The following is a 25135-nucleotide window of genomic DNA, read 5'->3' on the forward strand; positions in this document are numbered from 1 at the left end:
CCCAACCTTGAGGCGGATGGTCTACAGCAGCAGAAGAACACACTGGCTGTCACTCCTGTTATCTAAGAACAGGAAACTCCAGCTACAAATCGTACAGGCTCACCAAAATTGGATTGAATTGTTGAATCTTTGTAATGAAGAATTAAGGCAGTTCTAAAGGCAAAAGTGGGCCCAACTTGGTACTAGTAAGGTGTACCTAATAAAGTGGCCGGTGAGAGTAGGTAACTACAGAATATTTTTCTTTTTTTACATTTATTTTATTAGGCACAATTTATATGTCTTTGATATTGTGCATATAGTATGTATGTATATGAGCTGTGTTATCTTCTATTTTATGTATTTCTCGATTTATGCTGTCCACATTGAGTTAAGTCAGTGTTAAAGAAAACTGTTGTTTAAAATTGACTGTATTAATAAAAAAACACTTTCAAGTGTAAGTTGAATGACTATTTTACAATAATACATTAAAGTCTGCAGGCTTAGTCTCGTGATGTGGAGTAACTGAAATTCTGTGTCTGTGAGAATACCTCACGCAATGGGTCTTAAAATATACACACCCTAAAAATAACCCTGTGCATGGAGCCACTGCAGATGCATCACTGCAATGCAGCAGTGTTTCTCTGTGTGAGCGCTTTGAGGGGCACCGCTGAATCGATTTGATTCCATTTCATTTTTTGCTGGTGGGAAGAAACTGAAGACGCCGGCTCTGCGGAGACACTGCATTATGCTGCAATGCAAACCTGCCACCTCCTCTAATGCATCTGCTGGAGCAGCAGTTTCCTGTGGTGCATATGAGGGTGGTCCGGCAGCAATGCAGTGAAGCCCACTGCTCAAAAAAATCCAGCTGAGATGCTACATTAAAGTACACCGAAGTATACCTTGTTCCTTTGGAAGGGCTTTTAATCTCAGGTGTAAAAACACAGTGTTCCCGATGTTCTGACAAGCGAGGACTGCTGAATCATACTGCAGCTTCATTAGAGACTCAGTGAGTGCTCTGTGTTCAAAACACTGCAATTTTCTGACATCTTTCAAAAATGCCCTTGTGACACATCCTCATAGCATAAAGGGCATCAATTCTATGCTGAAAAAGATTAGGATTTGAGTTGCATATATATTAAAAAATTATTGATCATTATTGCTTTTATTACATGGAGGCTGAACACTTTTGAAGCATTAACTTTCAAAAGCATGTAAAGACATTATGAATACATAGAGTCAGAATTATTAGCACCCTTTTATTTATTTTATTTATTTTTTTATATTTACCAAATAATGTTTAACAGATGAAGGAAATATTCACAAAATGTCTGATAATACTTTTTCTTCTGGAGAAAGTCTTGCTTGTTTTATTTTGGCTAGAATAAAAGCAGTTTTGAATTTTAATTAAAAATATTTTAAGGTCAAAAAAATTTGTTTTAAAAAACTCAATTCTGAGAGCACTGCACAATAAAAAAAATGATGCTGAAGGTGTATCCAGTGTAAAAAAAAAGCTAAAGTGTAAAATGTAAACAAGTGAGAATGTGTTGGACTTCAATGAAGCCTCAACCTGCCAGAAATAACAAATGTATTCTCTTACTCTTTAACACTCTTTCAGAAAGACAGCAACTCTTCACGAAACCCTTTTCTTAAAGGGCACCTATGGTGAAAAATCTACTTTTCAAGCTGTTTGGACAGACATGTGTGTAAGTATAGTGTAAAGACCAGGGGTGGTTAAACTCGGTCCTGGAGGGCCGGTGTCCTGCACAGTTTAGCTCCAACCCTAATCAAACACACCTGCTAATAGATTTCTTGTGATCTTAAAGACACTGATTAGCATGTTCAGGTGTGTTTGACTAGTGTTGGAACAAAACTCTGCAGGGACACCGGCCCTTGAGGATCAAGTTTGCCCATCCCTGGTATAGACCGTCATATTGGGTGATATAAAACCCAGTCTTTTTTTTCAATTTAACAAAATAAAAATAATGGACCAGTTGGAGCGGTTCTCCACAAATTGAGAAGAAGTGTGGTGCCCCCGCCCACCAATATTAAATGACAGGTACGCGTCATCATATGTTTGTTGTTTCACGTCTGCCATTTTCAGCGTGTGAGTCAAAGCGATGTCACTAAAGGAACACCCTTGCTCTATTTTTAGATGCAACGCTCATTGGGCTCAACACAAGATCAGCATTCATCACATGATCGCTCTAATCGGAATTATTATTTGTAACTCAGTTTGTTTGTATGTAAGTTTGCAAACGTGTACTTTTCATTGCGTCTACCTTAAACTTCAGCCGTTTGCATTTCTCACGGTCACAGAAGCTCCCTGTGATCTTAACTAGGTGCAGCTGGAACGTGCGAGCGAGTTGCCTCACGTGGGTGTCCCTCAAATAACTTGCCTGCAGGTCGCACATCAGAAGCGCCGCTCAGCAACTCACAGCGTTGCGCCATGCATTTTACAATTCTGAACATAGGTTTCTATCAGGGTACACACAATGGCGCTTCGGACAGCCGCTGACTTAAAGCGCCGTTGTGTATGCCCTGATAGAAACCTATGTTTAGAATTCTAAAATGCATGGCGCTGCGTGGCGCGATGCTGCGCGCCGCCTAGTGGCGCTTCTGGTGTGCGACCTGTATGCAAGTTTACGCAGAGTACAAACAGCGATGCTTCAGGTCGGCGGCTGTCCGCGGCGCCCAGCCACGACTCGGGACACTTTATATTTCTGCCGCGCCACAGAACGCCATCTGAATAGTTTTAAATTTAAATAACATTCAAATTGTGCATGTCTGGTGTGTGCCGTGTCACAGCTCTAAGCAGGTCATCCGGTGCCTCAGTCAAAGTTAATCCAGTGTGCGTGGTTATTAGTCTCGGTGTACAAGCTCGGAACTTTAAACTAGCACACAGTTGGCTGTAAAACTAAACAAAGACAGAAATGATTGTGTACTCTCTGCTTGTTCGGTGTCTGAGTCGTACATGTACAGCTGAATGCTGGTCTTTTCACTCATGTTGCTTCTCTCTGTCTGCCTGTCTGTTACCAAACACAGAGTGGGGGAGCACCTGGCTCCGCCCCCTTGTTACATTGGGTGGGAAGTTTAAACTAATTTTCATGGAAAAAAAAAATTAAAAAATAATAATAAATAAAAAAAATCTGAACTGTGTTTTGAACTGAACCTAAACTGGCACACTCAGAAGAACCATAATATTAATATTAAATTTTAAAAAAGGGGTAAACTATGTGGCCTTTAAACACCACAGAAAGCATTCACTTGTGAAACTCAAAGCTGCCGTTGTTCCTCAAATGTTAGTTCTGGTGTGGCAGGTTTCAAGGAACGCAGGAAGTTTTCATCAGGTCTTATCACACATCCCTCGCTTCTCAGTCCCACCTGATTCATTTCGCACACATGCCCAGTCAACGGCTAAAGCAATGTCATGAGATGATGTCTGTTTATCTGTAACCACGCAAACCATGTGTTCACTCTACGTAGCCTGCAGGAAGCTAATGTGAGTGTGTGTGTGTTTCATAGCGGTCTTGTGCAATATGCGAGAGCACACCTGATCGCTTCGGGCTGTGTAAAATCACAAGACATTATTGTGCGTAATGATTGTTCTGAGCGAGTAATTTCCTGTTCTAATCAACCTGTGTGGACAAATCACGTTTAACCACAGTATTTACAAGATTTACGCATGCAGTTAGCAAACCCTAGGTACACTTAAAAAATTATTTTGCTGCTTGTTCAAACTTCTTATTTAAAATCAGCTGAAGCATCGCAATTCTTGGGATTTTTTAAAGGACAACTTAATTGTTTATGTTCAATCTACTTAAATGTGGTTAACCTATTTGATTTGTGTTGGGACAACATGCATAAATTAAATGGAACCTGTAGCAACTCATTATAAACACTGCATACAGCAGCTGTTAAACACTTAAGCATCTTGCTGATTATGTTTACAGATGTCAGACAGAGAAAACACAGCTGTTTATTAGGATAGGCTTCATTTCAACATGATTTCTGTCTCATGGATCGAGATTGCTCATCATAATTGGTAAATACAATATTCATTCATTCATTTTCCTTTGGTTGCCACAACGGAATGAACCGCCAACTATTTGAGCATATGTTTTACGCAGCGGATGCCCTTCCAGCCACAACCCAGTATTGGTGAAACACCCACACACACTCATTCACACACACGCACACACACACACACACACACACGCACACGCACACACACACACACACACACAATAACCAATTTGGTTAATTCAATTCACCTATAGCGCATGTCTTTAAACTGTGGGGGAAACCGGAGGAAATCCATGCAAACTCCCCACACATACGCCAACTGGCCCGGCCAGGACTTGAATCAGTAAACATCTTGCTAACTACTGAGCCACTGTAAATATAATAACAGTATCATTTGTGAATAGGATTCTGTATGTAATAGGGTAATGTTTGGATTAACTCATATCTGTGTAAACATGACCATGGTGTATATATTACTAGACATATTAATATTAAATGAATTACTATACACTAATAGTGCAATTAAATATTAGAAAATGAAGAAATACAGCGTTAAAATACTGAAAATAATTGTCGTTTTATTTAACAATAAACTAGCTATAAGCCTCTCACAAAAAGATAAAAAGCCTAAAAAGTTTTATTATATTCATTCATTTTCTGTTCAGCTTAGTACCTTTATTAATCCGGGGTCGCCACAGCGGAATGAACTGGCAACTTATCCAGCACGTTTTTACGCAACGGATGCTGTTCCAGCTGCAACCCATCTCTGGGAAAAGTTTATATAAATATATATAAGTTTGTGTTATGAAGATCCACCAAAATCCATACAGTGGGGTCATGAGTAAATGATGAGGGAATTTTCAGCTTTTTTGGTAACTGTTCTGTTGCTGGTTTACATGGATTGAGGGGTTTTAAGTGTCTGTGTTGTTCTGGGTGATTTATTTGAAGTATTTTTATGGCGGTGCTGAGTGACTGCTTATTGTCTTTGTCTCTTGTGAAAGGGCTTGTTTACATCTGGTCGGTCACTTCATGATTTTTTTTCAGATAGGATAGCTATCCAGTCGCTCAGTGATCTGGGACAAATCATTGTGTTAAAAGCACATTTGCAATTGTCAGATTTAATAATATGCATTATGCAATGGCAATGGCACAGATGATAGTTTGGGATGTTTTTTTAATTTATTCGTTTTTTTCATTTCATTCTTTTTCTGACCATTCATTAACAATTATATTATAACATGGTTTCTGCAGGAGTTTATCAATTCAAGTTTAAGACTTTTTAAAACTATAAAGAATTAAATTTTAGACTATACAGGGCTAAACATTAAGGATTTTTTCTAATTCTACTTAAAAAAATGAGTTAGTTATTTTTTAGCCATATGTTATAAATAATGTCACAACAAGCAAATTCTAGTTGTTTACACACACTTTTTCAACATAACTTTCTATTAAAAGGACAAGTTTTTATAAAAGTGAATTTAAACCAGGCCAGTGTCCTCACCAGGTAACTATAAATACATGGAGAACTTTAAAAGCAATTTTTTTTTAATGAAAGATAATTCAACCATTACGGTAAATAGAGTTAATAATTTTACTTTTATAAAAGTTCAATTGAGGTGGTGTAACAGTCAACAGATCGCTACACAGATCGCTAACAAACCACAAATTTGCCATTTCAAGAACTACAAGTTCCAGTCATGCACCACACACACCGGTTCCTGATCCCGCTTGATTACACTCACAACTGAAGCTGCTCAAAGACTGATTAGTTGGACTATATATATATATATATATATATATATATATATATATATATATATATATATATATATATATATATATATATATAATTATTTTTAATTTTTTTTGCTTTGTCCCTTATTTATCGGGGATTGCCGCAGCGGAACGAACCGCCAACAGTTTTAAACAGCGGATGCCCTTCCAACTCTAACCCATTACTGGGAAACCCAGGGATATCTAGCAAACTCCACACAAAAGAAATGCCAACTGGCCCAACTGGAACTCGAACCAGCGACCTACTTGCTGTGAGGCTAGAGTGCTACCCACTGAGCCACCATGCCGCACAGCTTATGTTTCTGTAAAAAAATTACAAATAAATGTGGTTTATTTGATGCTTTAGTCCAGAGGTGTCGAACTCAGTTGCTGGAGAGTTTAGTTCCAGTCCTGCTTCAACACACCTACTGTATATGTAGGTTTCAAACAAGCCCAAAAGACTCAATTAGTTTGATCAGGTGTGTTTGATTACAGTTGGAACTAAACTGTGCAGAGCTGCAGCCCACCAGGAACAGTTTGACACCTGTGTTTTAGTCAATGTAACTTAGTTAATTCAGCATATAGCGAGGGATTTGAAAATCTGAATCATATTTTTTTCTGCCGTTTAGCAGGGACACAATATTGTGGCCAAATGTACAGGAATGGAATCACTTTCATAAATTAGACAGCTCTCCCATCTTAAATCATTGATAAAAATGCATAAAATGACCAGGTGCAAACAGGCCCAAAGAGACTCAAATTTACAATCCTATCCATCACCTTCCCGTCTCTGATCTTCTGTTCTCTATGTCATTGTCCACCATCATTAGCCAATCATATAAAAATATAAATAATGTTAAACTCTCAACTGCAGAAGTAAAGCAACATAAACTTTGATGTCATGTGTTGCGTTGTTGGTGCAGGTTGAGTGTAAAACAGTTGGTGTTTTCGTCATATGATCAGTTAATTACTCTCCTGCCGTGGCCACATTGGGCACACCACTGGGATCTCGGGACAGATGGTGACAGGAAAACTCTTTTGTTTCCATCGTTTTCAAAACAATTAGTCTCACCTGAGCTGTGCAGCAGACGGACAGACTGATAATCATACAACAGAGAGAGATCATAAAAAGCTTCTGTACCCTTCAAATGCACTTTAAAACAATTACAAATATTATTAAAGGTGAAAAGATGACAAATAAACTGCAAAAATGGCTCTAAAACCACTGACTTGCCTTAATTTTGACCAGGGTTATATTAATAAGTGATAATAAAAGATCAAATACGTTATACACCTCACCTGATGATGCAAAATAAACACAGGCAAACATGTTGTAAAATAGCATAGCATAATGTTAATATGGGCTGATTTTCCCCTTTCTCTCTTTAAATCACTATACCCACTCTTATGCGTGTACATGGGATATAAGATCCCCAAACTTGCCATTTGTTCACACGCTGCATCTTTGTTTTTCTTCCTTTAAGAGCTGATATAAATATTCATGGCTTGTAACAAATGTAAACTTGACAGTTCAATAGATGTTTTGCCCTCCAGGTCTCCACGCCAGTCAAAAAGCTGAAAACTATTAAATGGATCATTTTGGCAAAGCTGCAGGAATCCCCAAAGGACACTAGCCCAGCTAACGATTTTGGGTTTAAAATCCATTCCCTTAATGTTCTCATTAAGTTATATACTATGACCTTATTTTGTATGTTCTTAAAGACTGTATTAGCATCATTTTTTAATTGTTATTCGAAATGTTTTCATAAAGTTTCAGCCTCATGTTTTAATTATGTTCTCAGACTGTTATTTAAAATGCTATTGGAACATTTCATCCACATTATGCTAATGTTAGTCACAGTCACCAACGATCTAGCCCATGCAGATGGCTGGAAAACTACAAATCTGTCAGCAAAAGAACTACATAACCAGTCATGCACCACTCACACACCTGGCCTAGATACCCGTGATTGCAAACAGACACAGCTGAAGCTTTTTAGGACTAATTACATATTTATACACCTCTTAAACACACACACACACACACACACACACACACGTTGCTGAGTCTTGTTATAATGATTGTAAGCATTATGCCATGGTTTCCTTTCCTTCTGTTTGAACTTTGTTTTGTTTTGTTTTGTTTGTTTTATGTTGTTTGCTGCCTGCCTTCTGACCACTGACCACTCGTCTGATATTTGACTACTACTCTGGATTGCCTGTATAAATCTGTTGCCCCTAGGTTAATAGTTGCTTGTCTGACCATTCTGTTTAATAATCCTGCATTTGGATCTGCACTCCTTTTGTCAGCATCCACTTCAGACTAGAATGTTCAAAGGTTCCCCTAACATTCTCAGAAGGTTAATAAAGGGGAAAATTAAACTTCGAGCCAACTTAAAAAAAAAAAAAAAACACTGTAATTTGTTACAGCTATTTATTTTTAAAATCAAAAATACTACTATTTTGGTCAAGAAAAAAAATCCATTCACAAAAAGAAAAAATAACGTTTAATAGAGACACTTAATATATTTTTTTCTTTAGTACAAAGTAGAACACTATCTTTGTTAACATTAAATCAAAGTAAATCTTTCTTTGAACCAACCTAAAAAATAAAGTAATTTGTTACAGGTAAATTTATAAATTACCCTCAACAGTATTGATTTTTTGTTTATAATAACTAGGGATGTCCAGATCCGATCACGTGATTGGAAATCGGGCCCTGAGTATGTCTGCGGTCTGGAGGTATTATAAAGACAACACTGCCATAGCAAACTGTGAGATATGTCAACTTGGGATTGCCTGCTGGGCATTTTAAGATGAGGTACTATTTATTTTTATATTAGATTTTTAAAAATATATTTACTGTTGCACTCAAAAGTAAAGAATTGATGTTATTATTTTTTATTTATTTTAGTTATTTACTACTTATTGTTCACAGAAGTGCTCTGTTTGTGAACAGAGTTGTTAAATGTTAAATTAGGGTAAATTAAATAAAACATAAGGAACATTCTGGATCAGTTTCTTTGCTCTACTTTATTCTTTTTTAAGTATTATAGAAGTATCAGATCAGGTTTCGGTAGATATTAAAAATCAAATGACTGTATTCCAAAAGGGTGGCACAGTTGCTTTAAAAGCTATAAAAAAAAGCACGCCATTTTCTTCTCAGTACAGAAATGCCAACTAGGCCAAGCTGGGACTCGAAACAGTAACCTTCTCGTTGTGAGGCCACAGTGATAACACCGGAGCCACCAATTTGAACCAGTTTAACTTAATTTTTGACATTACCGTTTCATTGAACTACGCTAAGTGATTTTAGTTATTTCACAGCCTACAACTGTCCAAATATTAATTAAATACAAGTCAAATGTGAAAATACTACATACAGGAGCAGTTTGGGGACAGAAACCAGACGAATATCTTGAAATACAACATCTGAACAGTGCTATTAGATGTGGTAACCATAATATAATTGTATTAATTGACTGTTATAATATCAATATGTAAGAATGACTCGTTGACTGTATAATGGTATAATGCTCATGGTCATATCGCCACCTCAGGTATGCATTATTTTCTAATAATTCAATGTACAGGAGTCAATTATTCTTACATATTACTATTGTAACAGTTAATAACATATTTAGTTTAGTTAATAACATTATAACAGTTAATAATAATCATGTTTGTTATATATTTTTCATTAAAGTGAAAATTAATTTACATAATAATCGAATTTTGCCTGACTACTTTGCTTCTACTTTAAAACTGAGTCAGAATTCGATGTGTTCTCGAAGGATAAAATGCCTCAAATTGCAAGTTCAGCAACAGTACATTATTAGGTGAACTGTAGCTGCAATAGTTAAGTGACGTGACATTGTATAACAGCTCAGTGCCACAGCATACCTGCTGAACATTTTCCAAACAATGAATAGACTATATTGTGGTAACCAACTATGGTAACAAACAACCCAAGACAACAATACACTAGATCACCGCAGACATCTGATTTACAATTAAAAAAGGAAATGCATCCAACCAACTTTTGTTTCACGATTGTATAAAAACACTCTCGTTTCCAGTTTTTACAAGTCCCAAGAATAAAGCTTGTTCTTTCTTGGCTTATTTTTGATATAGCTAATACAATTACACGCATTCACTCAAGACAGGCAATTAAATACAGTAAGTCAACCATGCAAAAATAACACAAAATACAAAGAGGTGCTGGAGGATAAAGAACGTTAAACGTAAATGATGTATGCTGTATTGTTTCTTTAAGGTTTTTTAATACTATATGAGCTTAACATAATTTCAAGCTCACAGTCATTGAACATTAGGTTTGTAGACCCACTGGGTGACATTGAGCAGGTCATTGTGCTCAGTGTGTGTGAGATGTTTTGATCTCTGCGGGGTTTCAGATCTTCACTGTGAGTGTTGAAGCAGAAAGGACAAACAAATGCTGCCGATCCCTCATTTGTGACAAAACACACAGAAACCAACAGATAAATGAAATTAGTATTATTACAACGTATGCTATGGGGTTGCTTAACGATTGATTCTGATTGCTTGATGAACGTTCTGAGGTGTGCAATTATTTTCAGATAAACACACAGCTAAAGTAACTTAAAGTCTTTCCTTCAGCTTAGTTTTTTATACATGAGAGGTTGCTACCTCGGAATGAGCTGTCAACTATTCTGGCATATCTTTTACACAGCAGATGCCCTTCCACCTGCAACCAAGTACTGAGAAACACCCACACAATCTCACATTTACAACCACTCCTATACAGCCAATTTAGATTATTCAGTTCACCTATACTGCATGTCTTCGCACAGTGGGAGGAACCGGAGCACCTAGAGGAGACCCATGTGAACATGGGAAAAACATGCAAACTCCACACAGAAATACCAACTGGCCCAGCTGGGACTCAAACCAGCGACCTTCTTGCTGTGAGGAAACATTGCTAACCACTGAGCCACTGTGCCACTCCAATTTAAAGTAATTTTGAGCACATTACAGTTTCATATCAATACGCTGGCTGATTTCTTTTGGAAAATTCATTAAAAACAAAACAGATGTGAAAATCCTACACACAGGAGCAGTTTGGGGACAAAAAAGCTATGTCTTGAAATATAACATCTGAATGGTGCCTATAGGTGTGATAACTATAGTGTAATTGGAATAATCGACTGTTATAATATCAATATGGGTGGCGTGGTGTCGCAGTGGTAGCGATGTCGCATCACAGCAAGAAGGTCGCTGGTTCGAGCCTCGGCTGGGTCAGTTGGCATTTCTGTGTAGATTTTGCATGTTCCCGTGGGTTTCCTTCTCGTGCTCCGGTTTTTCCCACAAGTCCAAAGACATGCGCTATAGCTTAATTGGGTAAGCTAAAAATGTCTCTAGAGTATAAGTGTGAATGAGAGTGGATGGGTGTTTTCCAGTGATGAGTTGCAGCTGGCAGGGCACCCACTGCATAAAATATATGCTGGATAAGTTGGCAGTTTATTCCATGTGGTGATGCCGATTAATACAGGCTGATAAGAAAATGAATGAATTAATTAAAAATAATGCTCATAGTCAAATCACCACATAAAGTATGCATTGTTTGCTAATGATTCAATAGACAGGAGTCAATTATTTTTTATATATTATATTTTTATAGTTTTTAAATATTAATATTATAACAGTTAATAATAGTAAGATACTGTGTTGGATTTTCATGGGTATTCTGAGTTACCTTAGCAGTCTACTCTCTCTCTCTCTCTCTCAAATCATTTCAAAACAATCTTTAACTAGCAAGCTAATAACTGCCACAAATGGTTTGTAAATCCCAGCACCTTCTCAAAAGGAATAAATGTTATTACAGTTTTGCATTTTTAAATTAGTTTTTATGTATATATTTTTTTTCAGTTTGGTTTTAGTTTATTTAATTTATTTTTTGTTAGTTTTAATTTAGTTAAATTTGTTCACATTTCTACTTAGTTTTTACACTAAATAGTTTCAGTTTTAGAAGTTCTATTTCAGTGTCTCGTTCACGTCCAGAGTCATTCTGAGAAAAGTTCAATTCAATTCAATTTTTATCTTTTTTTCTACATCTTTATTTCTATAGCGCTTTTTATAATGTAGAATATTTCAAAGCAGCTTAACAGATAAAAGTTCTAGTAAATGTGTAGCGCCATCTAACATCAAGGAGTGGTTTTGCATACTCTTCTGCTCGACGCCAGTGAAAATGCTTACGTTTAAATCCGGAAAAATGCCTCGAAAAATGTTAACGATAAACGCAAACGAGGTCGCCACAGCACAATGAACTGCCAACTATTCTGGTATATGTTTTATGCAGCGGATGCCCTTCCAGTCGCAACCCAGTACTGGGAAACACCCAAACGTTTTTGTATGTGCTTGACTGATGTTTTTGGCTGTAAAAGAGCATCTACAACCGTTTTTAAACAGCCAGAGGTCAGATTTTCCACCACAGAATGAGTGCTTATGAATTGTGATTTATTCATTCATTCATTTTCTTGTCGGCTTAGTCCCTTTATTAATCCGGGGTCGCCACAGCGGAATGAACCGCCAATTTATCCAGCAAGTTTTTACGCAGCGGTTGCCCTTCCAGCCGCAACCCATCTCGGGGAAAATTCTGATTTAGCTAATTAATATTTTATTAAGTTAGCTTTTCAGTAACTTTTTTCGTTCAGTTTTAGTTTCTCATTTATAGTTTTTATTTCAGTTAATGAAAATGTTTTTGACCAATAGTTTTCGTTTGCTGAATTAATTTTGATAGAAAGTCACATTTTTAATGTACTATTGTACACAGAGAGTGAACATATTTTTCATCCTTCAAGCAGCTGTTTCATTGGAAACCCAGATCATGCGCGGTTCGTTCTCGGCTCTCCAGTGTTCCAGCACTAATCCCCGATTTCAGACGGAAGTACGCAGTGCACTCTGTGCCAGCCTTTCTGCTCATTAGGGCTTTTGTCTCAGTGCTTGGATCAGCATCTAAAAAGGGTCTAGTTGCAAATAACTGTATAAATATGCTGGTCTTCCTCCAAATCAAGCGCTCAATACAAAAAGCAGTGATCATCATGCATTAACAATGACAGCCCTTAAGTAAAAGAAGTATACTTAGGCATTAATTATCTTTAAAAAAATAGTGCAATCTAGTTGTGTTAAGAGTAAAAAAAAAAGTGTTAAGAAGTAAAAAGTAAAGTCAAGAGTGTAAATTCATAACTCAAGTCTTTTATATTATGCAAGTTAAATGCGTAAACTAAAATAAACTTTATTGCCTTAACTTGTATGTTGTGTTTAAGTATATTGACATTTAGTTAGAAATGTTAGTGATTTTGTTAAAAACTTAAGTGACTTTGTTGAACTAACTGAATTATTTTAATGATCTAGTCACAAAGTCTGAAGCTCATGGCAAAAAACTATTAAGGATGTGTCTGAATCTACTTTTGCAATATTAAGGACAGAAAAATACACTCTGCGCCCTAGCCCATGGTCTAACAGGGTTGTGCTTATTCTCTTAATAAGGTATGGGTGTGTTTTGAGCATAACATGGATTAAACCAATCAGAGTCTTATCTTCCATTGCCTTTAAGAATCAGTTGTGTTGTGCCATGGTGCATTTGCTGTTTACATGGCGGACTTTGTAAGTGGAAAAACTGAAAGCTTCACTGGTGAGAAATCAGTTAAACAAACCATCTGCAGCACAAGGATAAAGAACGAGCCTCCTCCATTCCACCTTTTTACTTTACTCCAATACTTTCTTGAAGTGAGAAAAGGGAGGAAACTCACTTCACTGAAGACATTCATTAGCCTACATATTTAATTTAGTTTGTTAAATGCAAAGATTTGTTTCAAAACTATTTCTAAATTCAGTTTCAAGATTCCAGCAAACGAATAAATGAACAATAATAATGAAGTGTAGTAAAAAAATCTGAGTTATATCCAAACATACGTCCCATTCAAACACAAGTCCCATATTGTGATATATTGCATATAACTCAACAAGTGGACAAATCTAAACTCATTTTTTATCAAAACAAATATAAAAATGAATATAATAAATAATACTGTTAATCATAACATTATATATTGAACAAATCCAAATTGTAACGAATAAACTGAATTCCCCCCAAGATGAGGCATGGGGGTAATGTTTTTATATTTACATAGAAAATAATATTTTTTGTAACATTTTAATTCTTTAAATTTTATTATATTTTTTTTTTAATGGAGTTATTTAATTAAGGAAAGTTCAGTAGCGGGGCCACCCCTAAACCAATCAGCTTCCCTCATCTACTATTTAGAGGAAGTAGACCCTCCCTAAACCATTTGTCTCAGAATCTGGCTCCCTCCCACACAATTTCCCTAACCTTTGAGACAAAGCCCCCACTCTGAGTCTCCCTGGACAAGACTCCCTGATCAGCCGGTTCAATGATCATCCATACTTCTCTTCTCAACATTCATAACTATTACCTACTTCTCTCAAACAACAGTTGTAATAAAATTTTACAAGCAACGGTTGTAGCGTGGGCCCTGATAGTGAAATCATATGTAAAGATATTTGTGTATCGGTGTAGATCCTGTGTGTACAAAGCGATGTGTAATTGTTTGGACCTGCATAGGCGCAAAACTAACACGCTCTACACTGGACTTTAGACCTGCTTTTAGTTGGTCAATGGCGTGGTCTATTTTAGTTCCTTAAAATAGCAATGCGCCAACAATGCGCCTTAACATACCTCATTTTTAGGCCAGCACACCCATGAGTCCACAAAGTAGCGCAAATGGATTTGCATTGTAAACAACATGGTTCAATACATGAAAATTAGGGGTTGCGCTGGTCTGAAAATAGCAAAAAATTGCGCCAAATACGTCTTGCGCCTTATTGCCTAAAGTTATCGCGTAACATTTAAAAATCTGGTTTATAGAGAATCAGACATGTCATCATTCTGATTAGATTGAAACTAGCATGTTTCCATTTGTGCCGACTATCTTAATGATCTGTTGTTTAAATATGTTTCAACTATTTTTATCTCTATTACAAAATGTTGGTGTTTTAGTTAAATTTGTAAATATTCTTTTTTTTTATTAACATCTATATAACCATGTCTATTTTAGTACTTTTTAACTATGTTTGATTGATTGTATAATTCTTGTATTGTTTTTTTTTTAGGTTGTTAAGGGACAACAGATGAAAAATAGCCTTCGGGCTAATTCTGGTGCATTGGCAGAAATGCTAATTAATGTACGCTGTCCCTGCCAAATAAACAAATAAATAAAAATAAATAAATTGTGCAGGGTGTTAGATAGGGCCCATACAGACCTGTTACATTCACAAACCGCTACAATAGACACTACATGGCAGCTTTTATCTGAAAAAAAAAAAAAAGTAGAATAGTCTCTAGACGATTTAGCGGAATGAACCGCCAACTTATCCAGCAAGTTTTTACGCAGCGGATGCCCTTCCAGCCGCAACCCATCTTTGGGAAACATCCACACACACACTACGGACAATTAAGCCTACCCAATTCACCTGTACCGCATGTCTTTGGACAATGGGGGAAACCGGAGCACCCGGAAGAAACCCATGCAAAGGCAGGGAGAACATGCAAACTCCACACAGAAACGCCAACTAAGCCGAGGTTCGAACCAGCGACCAAGCGACCTTTTTGCTGTGAGGCAACAGCACTACCTTCTGCGCCACTGCCTCGTCCTCTCTAGACAATGTTATCTAATATTTTGGTGGTTACTGCATAACAAGATAAATAGACTGGTGTCTTTAAAATCATATGAAGGACATCCATCAAAGTTCACGAAGCAGTGAACAGGAGAGACTTATGGTGATTATTTATGTTTTGACTATTCTCAAAAGTCAACTCATTAGCATTTAAATGCAGCTCATTCTCAAACAGAAGAGGGAAAACACGTGTGATTTGTGGACGGCTGGGAAATCAGCTCAGAGGGGAATGTGATTTCCACATGCTGGAAAAGGACACACAAACACAAAGCACACACATTCACAAATGTCACTCATTGGCTCAGTACTTGGCTAGAAAACTAGATGTGTGTGTGCGTGTTTGGTGTTAATAAGACTCTGAAGGTGATCATTAGGAAAACCCAACTCAGCTCTCCAAAGACGCACACTGATCCACAGGTGCAGAGTGAAATTTAACAGCTCTCTGTTAACAAGCACTATGTTTCTGCTCCATAAACTTTATGATATGATGATTCACGTTCAGAATAAAGTCTTTCAGAGTGGTCATCGTGAGGCATTCACGCATCCAGCAGATGAGCTGCTGCTGGCGTAGTGTTTCCTGTCTTGCTGACCTTGTCCGTGTGCGCTGTAATATAAGACTGATGTGCATCTCATCAATATCATTATGCAGTAGAGACTCATGGGAGGTCTGCTCTCAGGAGTGTATCATATATTCGCTGTACCCACAATGCCTTTGGCATTCCATTCAAACCTTATTACCTTCCGCCAAACAAGGTCATGAAAAGACACACGTGATATCTGCATATTCATGACGTCTCATAGCTAAACTTCCTGCAATTAGTCAACAGCTGGTAAATGCCTCCCAAAAATCAAAACAAACAAAAAAGCATAAGGACATACAGTTGAAGTCAGAATTATTATCCCCCCTTTGATTTTTATTTATTTTCTAAACATTTCCCAAATGATGTTTAACAGATCAAGGAAATTTTCACAGTATGTCTGATAATATTATTTTCTTCCGGAGAAAGTCTTATTTGTTTTATTTCGGCAATAATAAAAGCAGTTTTTAATTTTTATGAACCATTTTAAGGTCAAAATTATTAGCCCTTTAAGCTATATATTTTTTCGATAATCTACAGAACAAACCATAGTTATACAATAACTTGCCTAATTACCCAAACCTGCCTAGTTAATGATTTGAACTCGAACAGACCCAACCACAAAAAGTACTGTGAATTTTTGGACTAAACCAGCTGAACATATAACAAAGGGATGAGGGCAAGTGTTTGTTTACAGTAACATCAGCTCCATTGTGCTTGCGGACAAACTTCTAAAGTGATTTGCAATGCACCTTTGCCATTTACAGTTCATTTTCAAGCTGCATCAGTGCTTCATTCTCAAAATGTATAGGTTGTCTAAAGCAGGGATTCTCAACTGGTGGGCTGTTGAGAATCCTGCAGGTGGGCTGTGAGATGGCTTAAAATTTACTTAATTGTTGTGTTATAATTGTTTGATTTCATTATTAAATATGTTTTATACAAAAATGATGGGTGTAATGGCAATTCCTGTTTTCTGTTATTGATTACTTCGGACGTGGTGCACAAAGAGCCTCACTGTAAAATACAGTCTTAATCGTGGCTGCACTTCCAACTGCTGCACGTCAGTTAAGACTACATGCTCAGCTGTATAAAGCAAACCGTCATGCAAATGTAAAGTTAACGATGATTAGAGTTGTAACCAGTTCGTGCGTCCCTGATGTCTGCTACTCGTATCAGAGTGCGAGCGTTTTAAAACGGACACGCACCCATGACCGCACCCACTGTCAGCAAACTCCAATAAAATCCTAAAAACTTAACAGACTTAGAGGGTTTTTACTGTATTTGACTATTTATTTTTATAAATGGATATGATCAAAAGATTAATAGTAGTCAGTTCAATTCAAAGCAGCAGCATTTTTTTGTCATGTTGTCCTGTACAGGTTCATTTATTAAATAAAAGGCCCAAATACTCTGCAGTTGTAAAAAAAAAAAAAAAAAAAAAAAAAACTTTGAATCTGTGTGTGTTTTAAAAAAATAAATAAAATATTATATATATTATTTTAAATTCTATATTTAACTCCCTCTCTCTCTCTCTCTCTGTCTCTCTCTCTCTCTCTCTCTCTCTCTCTCTCTCTCTCACACACACACATGTTTCAGGTTATTTTGTTTTTATAAAATGCTGTAGAAAATTAGGATAATAATAGTTTAAGCAAAATAAATATTTTGCTTATAAATAAAGGTTTAAAGCAACCATTTTCTCTAGACAATCAGCTTTAAAAAATATCAGACGTGGCCTTCAAAATAATATCAAAGAAGGAGGTGGGCCCCGAAGAGAAAAAGTTTTAGAAATCCTGGTCTAAAGTGATGCAAACTGTATAAACCAGGGGTCACCTATCTTGGTTCTGAAGGGCCAGTGTCCCTGCAGAGTTTAGCTCCAACTTGCCTCAACACACCTGCCTGGAAGTTTCAAGTATACCAAAAACACCTTGATTAGCTTATGCAGGTGTTTGATTAGGGTTGGAGCTTAACTCTGCAGGTGTTTGATGACCTCTGGTCCAAACCATACTCTACCTGGCAAAAGTCTTGTCACCTATTCAAATTTGGGAAACAACAAATAATATTGACTACTAGCTAATTATTATTATAGCTAATCATTTGGTATCAGAAGTGGCTTATAAGAAAGGTAAAGGGCTCTAGATTATGCTTACCAAAATAAAATATGACCATGCCTTGATTTTTAATTATTGATTGGCACAGTAATGTCTGTCTTTGCTCAGACAAAAGGTCTTGTCACTTAACAGAAATAATGTACAGTATAGAATATAAAGTCATGGTGGAAACAGAATTAATATTGTGTATGACTCCCATCAGCTTGGATGACTGCATCGATACATCTCTGCAGTGACCCAAATAACTTATTAAAGTCATCTGGAATGGCAAAGAAAGCGTTCTTGCAGGACTCCCAGAGTTCACCAAGATTCTTTAGATTCATCTTCAATATCTCCCCCTTTATCTTACACCAGACATGCTCAATAATGTCCATGTCTGGTGAGTGGGCTGACCAATTTTGGAGCACCTTGACCTTCTTTGCTTCCAGAAATGTTGATGTGGAGCTTGAAGTATGAGAATGAGCGCTATGCTGCAGAATTTGCCCCTGTGGTTTGTAATGTAACGAGCAACACAAATGTCTTGATACCTCAGGTCCATACTAAAAAGCAATGTGCTGCCTGCCGGCTTTTCCTCCTCTCTTAAGTTTTGGGAGTTCCATAAGAATATTCTTACGTTAATTCTGGCCTACTGAAAAGTAATCGAGTAATTAATTTGGTAAAATAGTAATTTTTCCCTATGATGAAAGTCAATGGGTCCCAGCAACCAACATTCTTTAAAATATTTTCTCGTATGTTCAATAGAAGAAACTCAAAGATACTGAAAAGGTTATAATAGAATTTTCATTTTTAAGTGAACTGTCCCTCGACATTTGTATTATCATTATCATGTGTGTGACACTTGTATTGAAAAACAAACACTATTTATATACACTTACACCTATTTATTTAAAACACACACATAGTTAACACTTTAATTTGTACATACAATATTGTATATAGTAATACAGTTTTATACTATATCTATAATCAGGGGCATCGCTACTGAAGGAAAAGGGGGACAGGGTGCTTAGGGCCCTGGCAATTTAGGAGCCCTGCAAAGTGAAGCGAAGGGGCCTGCATCTCATCAACATCATCAGAAAAAAATTGTCCACCTATTGTTATCGTGCGCAGGATGTATCAGATCCACAGATTAGCTGTTTGTGTGTCCACACAGTCGTGTACAGCTCAAATTCTGACTAAAATATTGCGGCAAATGATTTTTCACCTAAAACCAAACTCGATGATATTTGAGAGGCAGAAGAGGGTTTGACTTAAAATACTTCAAGGACGGATGTCTGCCGTGTATTTTCTGAAGAGTGTTATTTATGTGCTGAGTCACTGGATCGAACATGACGGGCCATTAGAGGATTCTGTTCGGAATGGCACCGTTACCTCCTCATAACTGCCAGATGTCACTTCATTTCAGCATAATTAAATCAGAGATGTTTGCCTCAGCTGGTCTCTATCCATTACAATAATGAATTCATCAACCCAACGGCCCCATTTCACCATCACATCTCTACACACTGTTTGGATTTAGGTTTGGTGTGTCAATTGAAGGGGTTAAACTCTGCGATCAGTGACTCAGATTGACCTGATTAAAGGGATAGTTCACCCAAAATGAAAATTCTATCATCATTTTCACATCTTCCACTTGAGATTCTTTCTTCTGTTGAACGCAAAAGAAGACATTGTGAAGAATGTTTGAAAAAAACAACAACTATTAACTTCCATAGTGGTTTTTTGTTCCTACTATGGATGTCAATAGCCCCTTTCACACGGTGATACCGGTAAATATCTGGAAAATTTCCGGAACGACTTTACCGGTATATTCAAAAAAGCGCTGTTCACACAGGCGAGGACGTTACGGAAATTTTCCGGAAAAGAGCATTCACACATCCATTCCAAAATACCGGTAAATTCTGACATCATTCACCACAAATGAGCTTTAAACGGCTGCGCTTGTATTTGTAAACATTTGACTACATTACAAACTCTGTGGATGATCAATATTGTGAACAACTTTCACAGGATCACTTTCTCATGTCGAGATGTTCATAATATGTGCGTGTGCAGGCGCTCACAGGCTGTTCCAAAGGCACACGCAAAGCTTGAAGGTAAACAAACAACGGCTTATCATAAGCATGTCATCGATGATTATTTACACAGTTGGCATTAAGAAGAACATATAAACGTGATCTGACTAACTTCTAGCAGCTAAATGTGTCTGGAAAAATATTCAAAGGCTTTTATTCTCACAAACCGCGCGGACGTAAATGCGTCTGACTGTTGTGATTGGCTAAAGCAGACGTCTCACGTCAGCACGTTCTAGACGTTCACGCGCTTATTATGGCAATCTTCCTTCTGCATTCACACAGCGCAGCATTCCGGCAAATTGCCGATAATGTTACAACTTCTCTTTCCGGAAAATAGCCAGAACGAATTTACCCGTATTTTCAAAAAGGACCTGTTCACACATAGAACCTTTCCGGAAAATTGTCTGTATGTGTCAAAGGGGCTAATGGCTGCTTTTTTCCCTGACATTCTTCATAATATCTTTTTTAGTTTTCAACAGAAGAAAGAAATTCTTAAAAGTTATGAATCTATCGAGTGTGAGTAAATGGTGAGGAAATGTATATTTTTGGGTGAACTATCCAACACTCCAACACCATTCAACACATTTCCTCTAATCTCATTCAGTAGCATTGGTGTTTAGAGTTTTCCCATGCCTGTTGATGTTGTGTTGTGTGTGTGTGAGAGACTTTACGAGCTTCTTGAAACATTTCAGACCACGTACAGATGGGTCTCAAGGGACAGGAAACGCCTGAGAGGCAGCTAATAAAAGATGATGTATGCTTACATGCTGCATGCTATTATAGCACATTAGCATTATCCTTATAGTCAATGTGTGCACAGGTAAAAAAAAAAAAAACATTCATAATTGGGTTCCAACTTGATATACTAGTACGGTGACAAGCAGCAGTGATAGAGTAATTCCAGATGAGGAACCATAGATTGCATAAACCCTTTTTATAAAACCATCAGAATTCTTTGAGAGAATTTTTGTAGACATTTTTCCTACATAATTTCTTAAATAAATAATTTGCATAATGTTAGATCTATGCATTTTGTGCTAAAAAATCTACACTGTATTTTTCTTTTATGCCAAAACTCATTTAGATATTAAGTAAAGATTGTGTTTCATTAAGATATTTCATCAATTTCCTGCTGCAAATATATAAAAGCACACATTGGATTTTGTTTGGAAATGAAAATTGTGTTGACATCTGACAACCTAAAAGCAACCTAAAATCAACCAAATATCAACGTCTAATCATGTTACACCTCAGCAATCGGCTACTGTCTGAGCTGGTGTATTTGCATAAAGTGATCTGATTGGCTGACACTTCCGGCCGTGCTTGAAAAGTTGAGGAGGTCCCAACTTCTGCAGCGAGCAACACTACTGAAGGGGCGCTGACGGATCCACAGTGCAGTTTGACAACGCCTGACGTCACCCGGTGAAAGTGAATGGGAGGCATCGAAGCTGACGTCCCGGGGATTGAGGGAGAAGTCCTCATTTATACTGTTAATATAAACATGATTATCTTTATAATGACATAAGTTGTGGTTGTGTATATATGAAATTACGAATAGCACATAACAGGGCATTAAATTAATGCTTATTCCTTTGTATTTTAACTTTGTAAACTATAAAATCATGTGTCTCGTCACGGTTTGTGTCTCATGTTGTGAGCCAACTGACAACACGTGTTCGCTCCACTCCTTCTCTCCTGCTGGCCACTTCCACTCCTGCCTCGGCTCGCAGAGCTCCACGCCCATTATGATGCATTTTTTGAAACAATTCTAAGGTAGACTTTAGGTTTATATAAGGTTAATATAATATAATATAATATAAGGTTTCATGGCCCTTGGAATCTTGAAAAAGGGGTGAAATAGGTTTTCTCAGTTTAAAAAAAAACATATTTATTAAGATTTCAGATGACTTTACTTTTATGACTGGCTTTGTGGTCCATTGTGGTCAAATTCTGATTTAAGAATATTTTTATTGGTATGATATTGCGTAAAACAAATCATTTGAAAAGCTATTTGCTATTCTTAGCTTGTTTTTTGTTAGATGACACCAAAAACCAGACTGTAGTCCATTTGACCACATGGTTAATTAGACTCTTGCAACAGTCAGCAATTAAAAAGTGAAACCTTTGCCATCTAGCTATGAACAACAATCCATAAGACAAGACATTCATTATAAGAGGCAAAAGGCATCACTGCGTCGACTGAACTCATCTACTGAAAGCAGGGCATGAACTCTGCATGAACCTCATTACACTGAACTAAAGAGAAAAGACTTAATTATGAAATGAACAGCTTCACAGATTATTTGTTAATTAAAAAGGATCAAGTGGAACAACAGTGAGCGGATCTGAAACATGACATTCTCAAGAAAAACTGCTTTGCAGAAGGAAAGACTCTTGAAGAGTCCTATTCTTTGCTAAAGTAATGAATCATCCATGTCTTTAGGTTCTGATGGCTATGGCATCAACACATATAGCATGTCTGTGACATCATAAGCAAGACATTTTAAAAGGTTGAGACAGGCAGCGCTGATCAATAAAGCCATCAGCTCAGGAGTCCATGGGAAGTTATTTATACATTATTTAATGAGTTCACAGTGCTGTGCATTTATGAGCAGCATGCTTTATGGGATAGAGACCTATGTTTACTATCATGTACTTAGTGGTACGCTCCATTTCACCGTCTATTAGTAGTCATGAATCCTATAGCACAAAACAGCACCAGCAATTCCTTACATTAATTAATTAAGGAAGATGCAGAATCCTAAAATCACAAAGTGTACAGATAAAACGGAAGGGATTATAGTGCTGTTTCCACACAGAGCATCACTATATTCAGCACTGTAGAAAGACTAATTCTGATTCTTGGCTTTATTCCCACTGAAATACTGCAGTAAGATCTGAGTCAGGTTGCTCAAGCTTGAAATCCAAAAATACATAAGAACTAAGACAAATATTGCAGATTATCAGCTCAAATCTGGGTAAAACATTGACACCCAAATTCTGGGTTAAAATGTTTACCCAAATTTGGTTAAAACAATAATTTACATAGAAATCAACAAACTGATCTCTCAAAATCCTATTATAAAAAACTTTAAAAATGTTTCTCTTACATTCCATGAACCATTTAGCCATCCTGTTTATCTACCCATTTGCTAAACAATGGAGTGTGAAAAGTTCTTAAAGGGATAGTACACCCTGAAAAAATTAGCATTTACTCGCTATGAAGTGGTTACAAAACCTTATGAGTTTCTTTTTTTCTGTTGAATACCAAATAATATATTTGGTAGGATTTTAAAAACCAGTAACAATTGACTTCCATAGTAAAAACCAAATACTTTGGAAGTCAATGGTTACTGGTTTCCAACATTTTTCAAAATAACTTCTGTGTTCAACAGAAGCAAGCCATCATTACAAGTGTGTCCCGCATATATCAAGTTATTTCCAGTGCTTGACCCACCAACCCAATGTAGGTGTAATTCAGCAGATACATCGGCAAATAACACAGTCACTGCATTAGCTAATTTAGCCGGTTGTATTTTATTTAACCTGATTTGAAACAAACACTTGTGAATGAACTTTATTTGCATGGCTGGATCATCAACCTAAACTTTAAATTACAGAATTAGATTTAATTCTGAAATCCGTTTGATCTGTCGGTGTGTGAGAGAGTCTCATTGATAAAGCCATACAAATAAGCATTGCACACACAGACCCACAAGTGAAACATACCTCTAAAGCAACATGTTACAACCAGAGTGCTCTTCTGAAATCAACACAACAGTGTGCTGTCACTGAATGACTGAATGATACTTTGAATGAATTGGGTGATCCGCTCATTGATTGATTCAGAGAATCCCATTCATGCACATGCATTTGCTTGATCCTTGAATTAGTAAGCCATCTAAATTAATCAGTTTAGGGAATGAATTACTCATTAAGACAGCCAATTGCTATTTTACTTTCAAATAAATAGGCAAAAAATGTCCTGAAGAACAATACTAGTAAATAATCATGATCAATAGCAAGCTTTAATCGTATAAAGTTGAATTTACTAAGAACAAAATTATGGTCCATGAATAGGTCTGTCGCAATAATCAATACATCCACTTATCGCTCAATATGTGACAATGACAACCATTTTTTGGTGTTGCAATATATATATTGTATATATACAACAGTATATATACAACAATAACAGCCCTTGTACAGCCTCTTCACCCATGTTTATTACTCTGCCCACATGACAAAATGACAAGCAGAGAAATAAGCTCACTACAGTTTAACAAATATTGTAACTGCTGGACAACATAATGTACTTTTGAGGCACTTTTTATGTGACAATGTAGTCATTTAGATTGCTATTGCTGTTTATTTATTAGGATTGTGCCTATTTTAATTATTTATAATTTCGGAGATACAGTGTGGCAGTGGCCATCAGCATGTCATAATGAGGAGAGCAAAGTCAGTGACAGAGACTGCATGATAAGTCCTCAGGGGAGAAAAACTCAGCGTTTTGTTTTCGTATATCAAACCGCTTATCAAATCATTATAAAACAGGCAAGTGACTTTCTAAGTCAATCTCTCTCTTTTAAATGTTGTAGTGCTGTATTTAGTAATCTGCTAGTGTTTGCTTTGCTTTGGCTTTTTTGGGGTTAATTATTGTGATCTGATTGCAATAGAGATACTGGGAAATCTCTGTAGACTGATGACATTTCCTGCTGTTCAGCCTTATAATCCTAAAATGTCATCAAAATCACCTGTTTTGTCATCCTGTTAGATATTACACCACAGAATCATTCAAATACCAGCTCTAACTAAGAAACTAAGGTTTCTGCTGCACTGACATCAGCTGTAGCTGTGAATA

General features: G+C 36.8%; 2 protein-coding genes across 28 annotated transcripts in view; one reads left to right on the forward strand and one right to left on the reverse strand.

The window, feature by feature from the left end:
- The window catches only part of tln1 (talin 1), a 1269505-nt gene that overhangs the window by 1239475 nt on the left and 4895 nt on the right, over positions 1 to 25135 (forward strand). The gene's annotated exons all lie outside the window — the stretch shown is intronic.
- Positions 1 to 25135, reverse strand: part of nrg1 (neuregulin 1) — a 190284-nt gene that overhangs the window by 37394 nt on the left and 127755 nt on the right.

Source organism: Danio rerio, chromosome 10 (assembly GCF_052040795.2).
Source record: "Danio rerio strain M-AB ecotype USA chromosome 10, GRCz13ab, whole genome shotgun sequence".
Classification (NCBI taxonomy): Eukaryota; Metazoa; Chordata; class Actinopteri; order Cypriniformes; family Danionidae; genus Danio; species Danio rerio.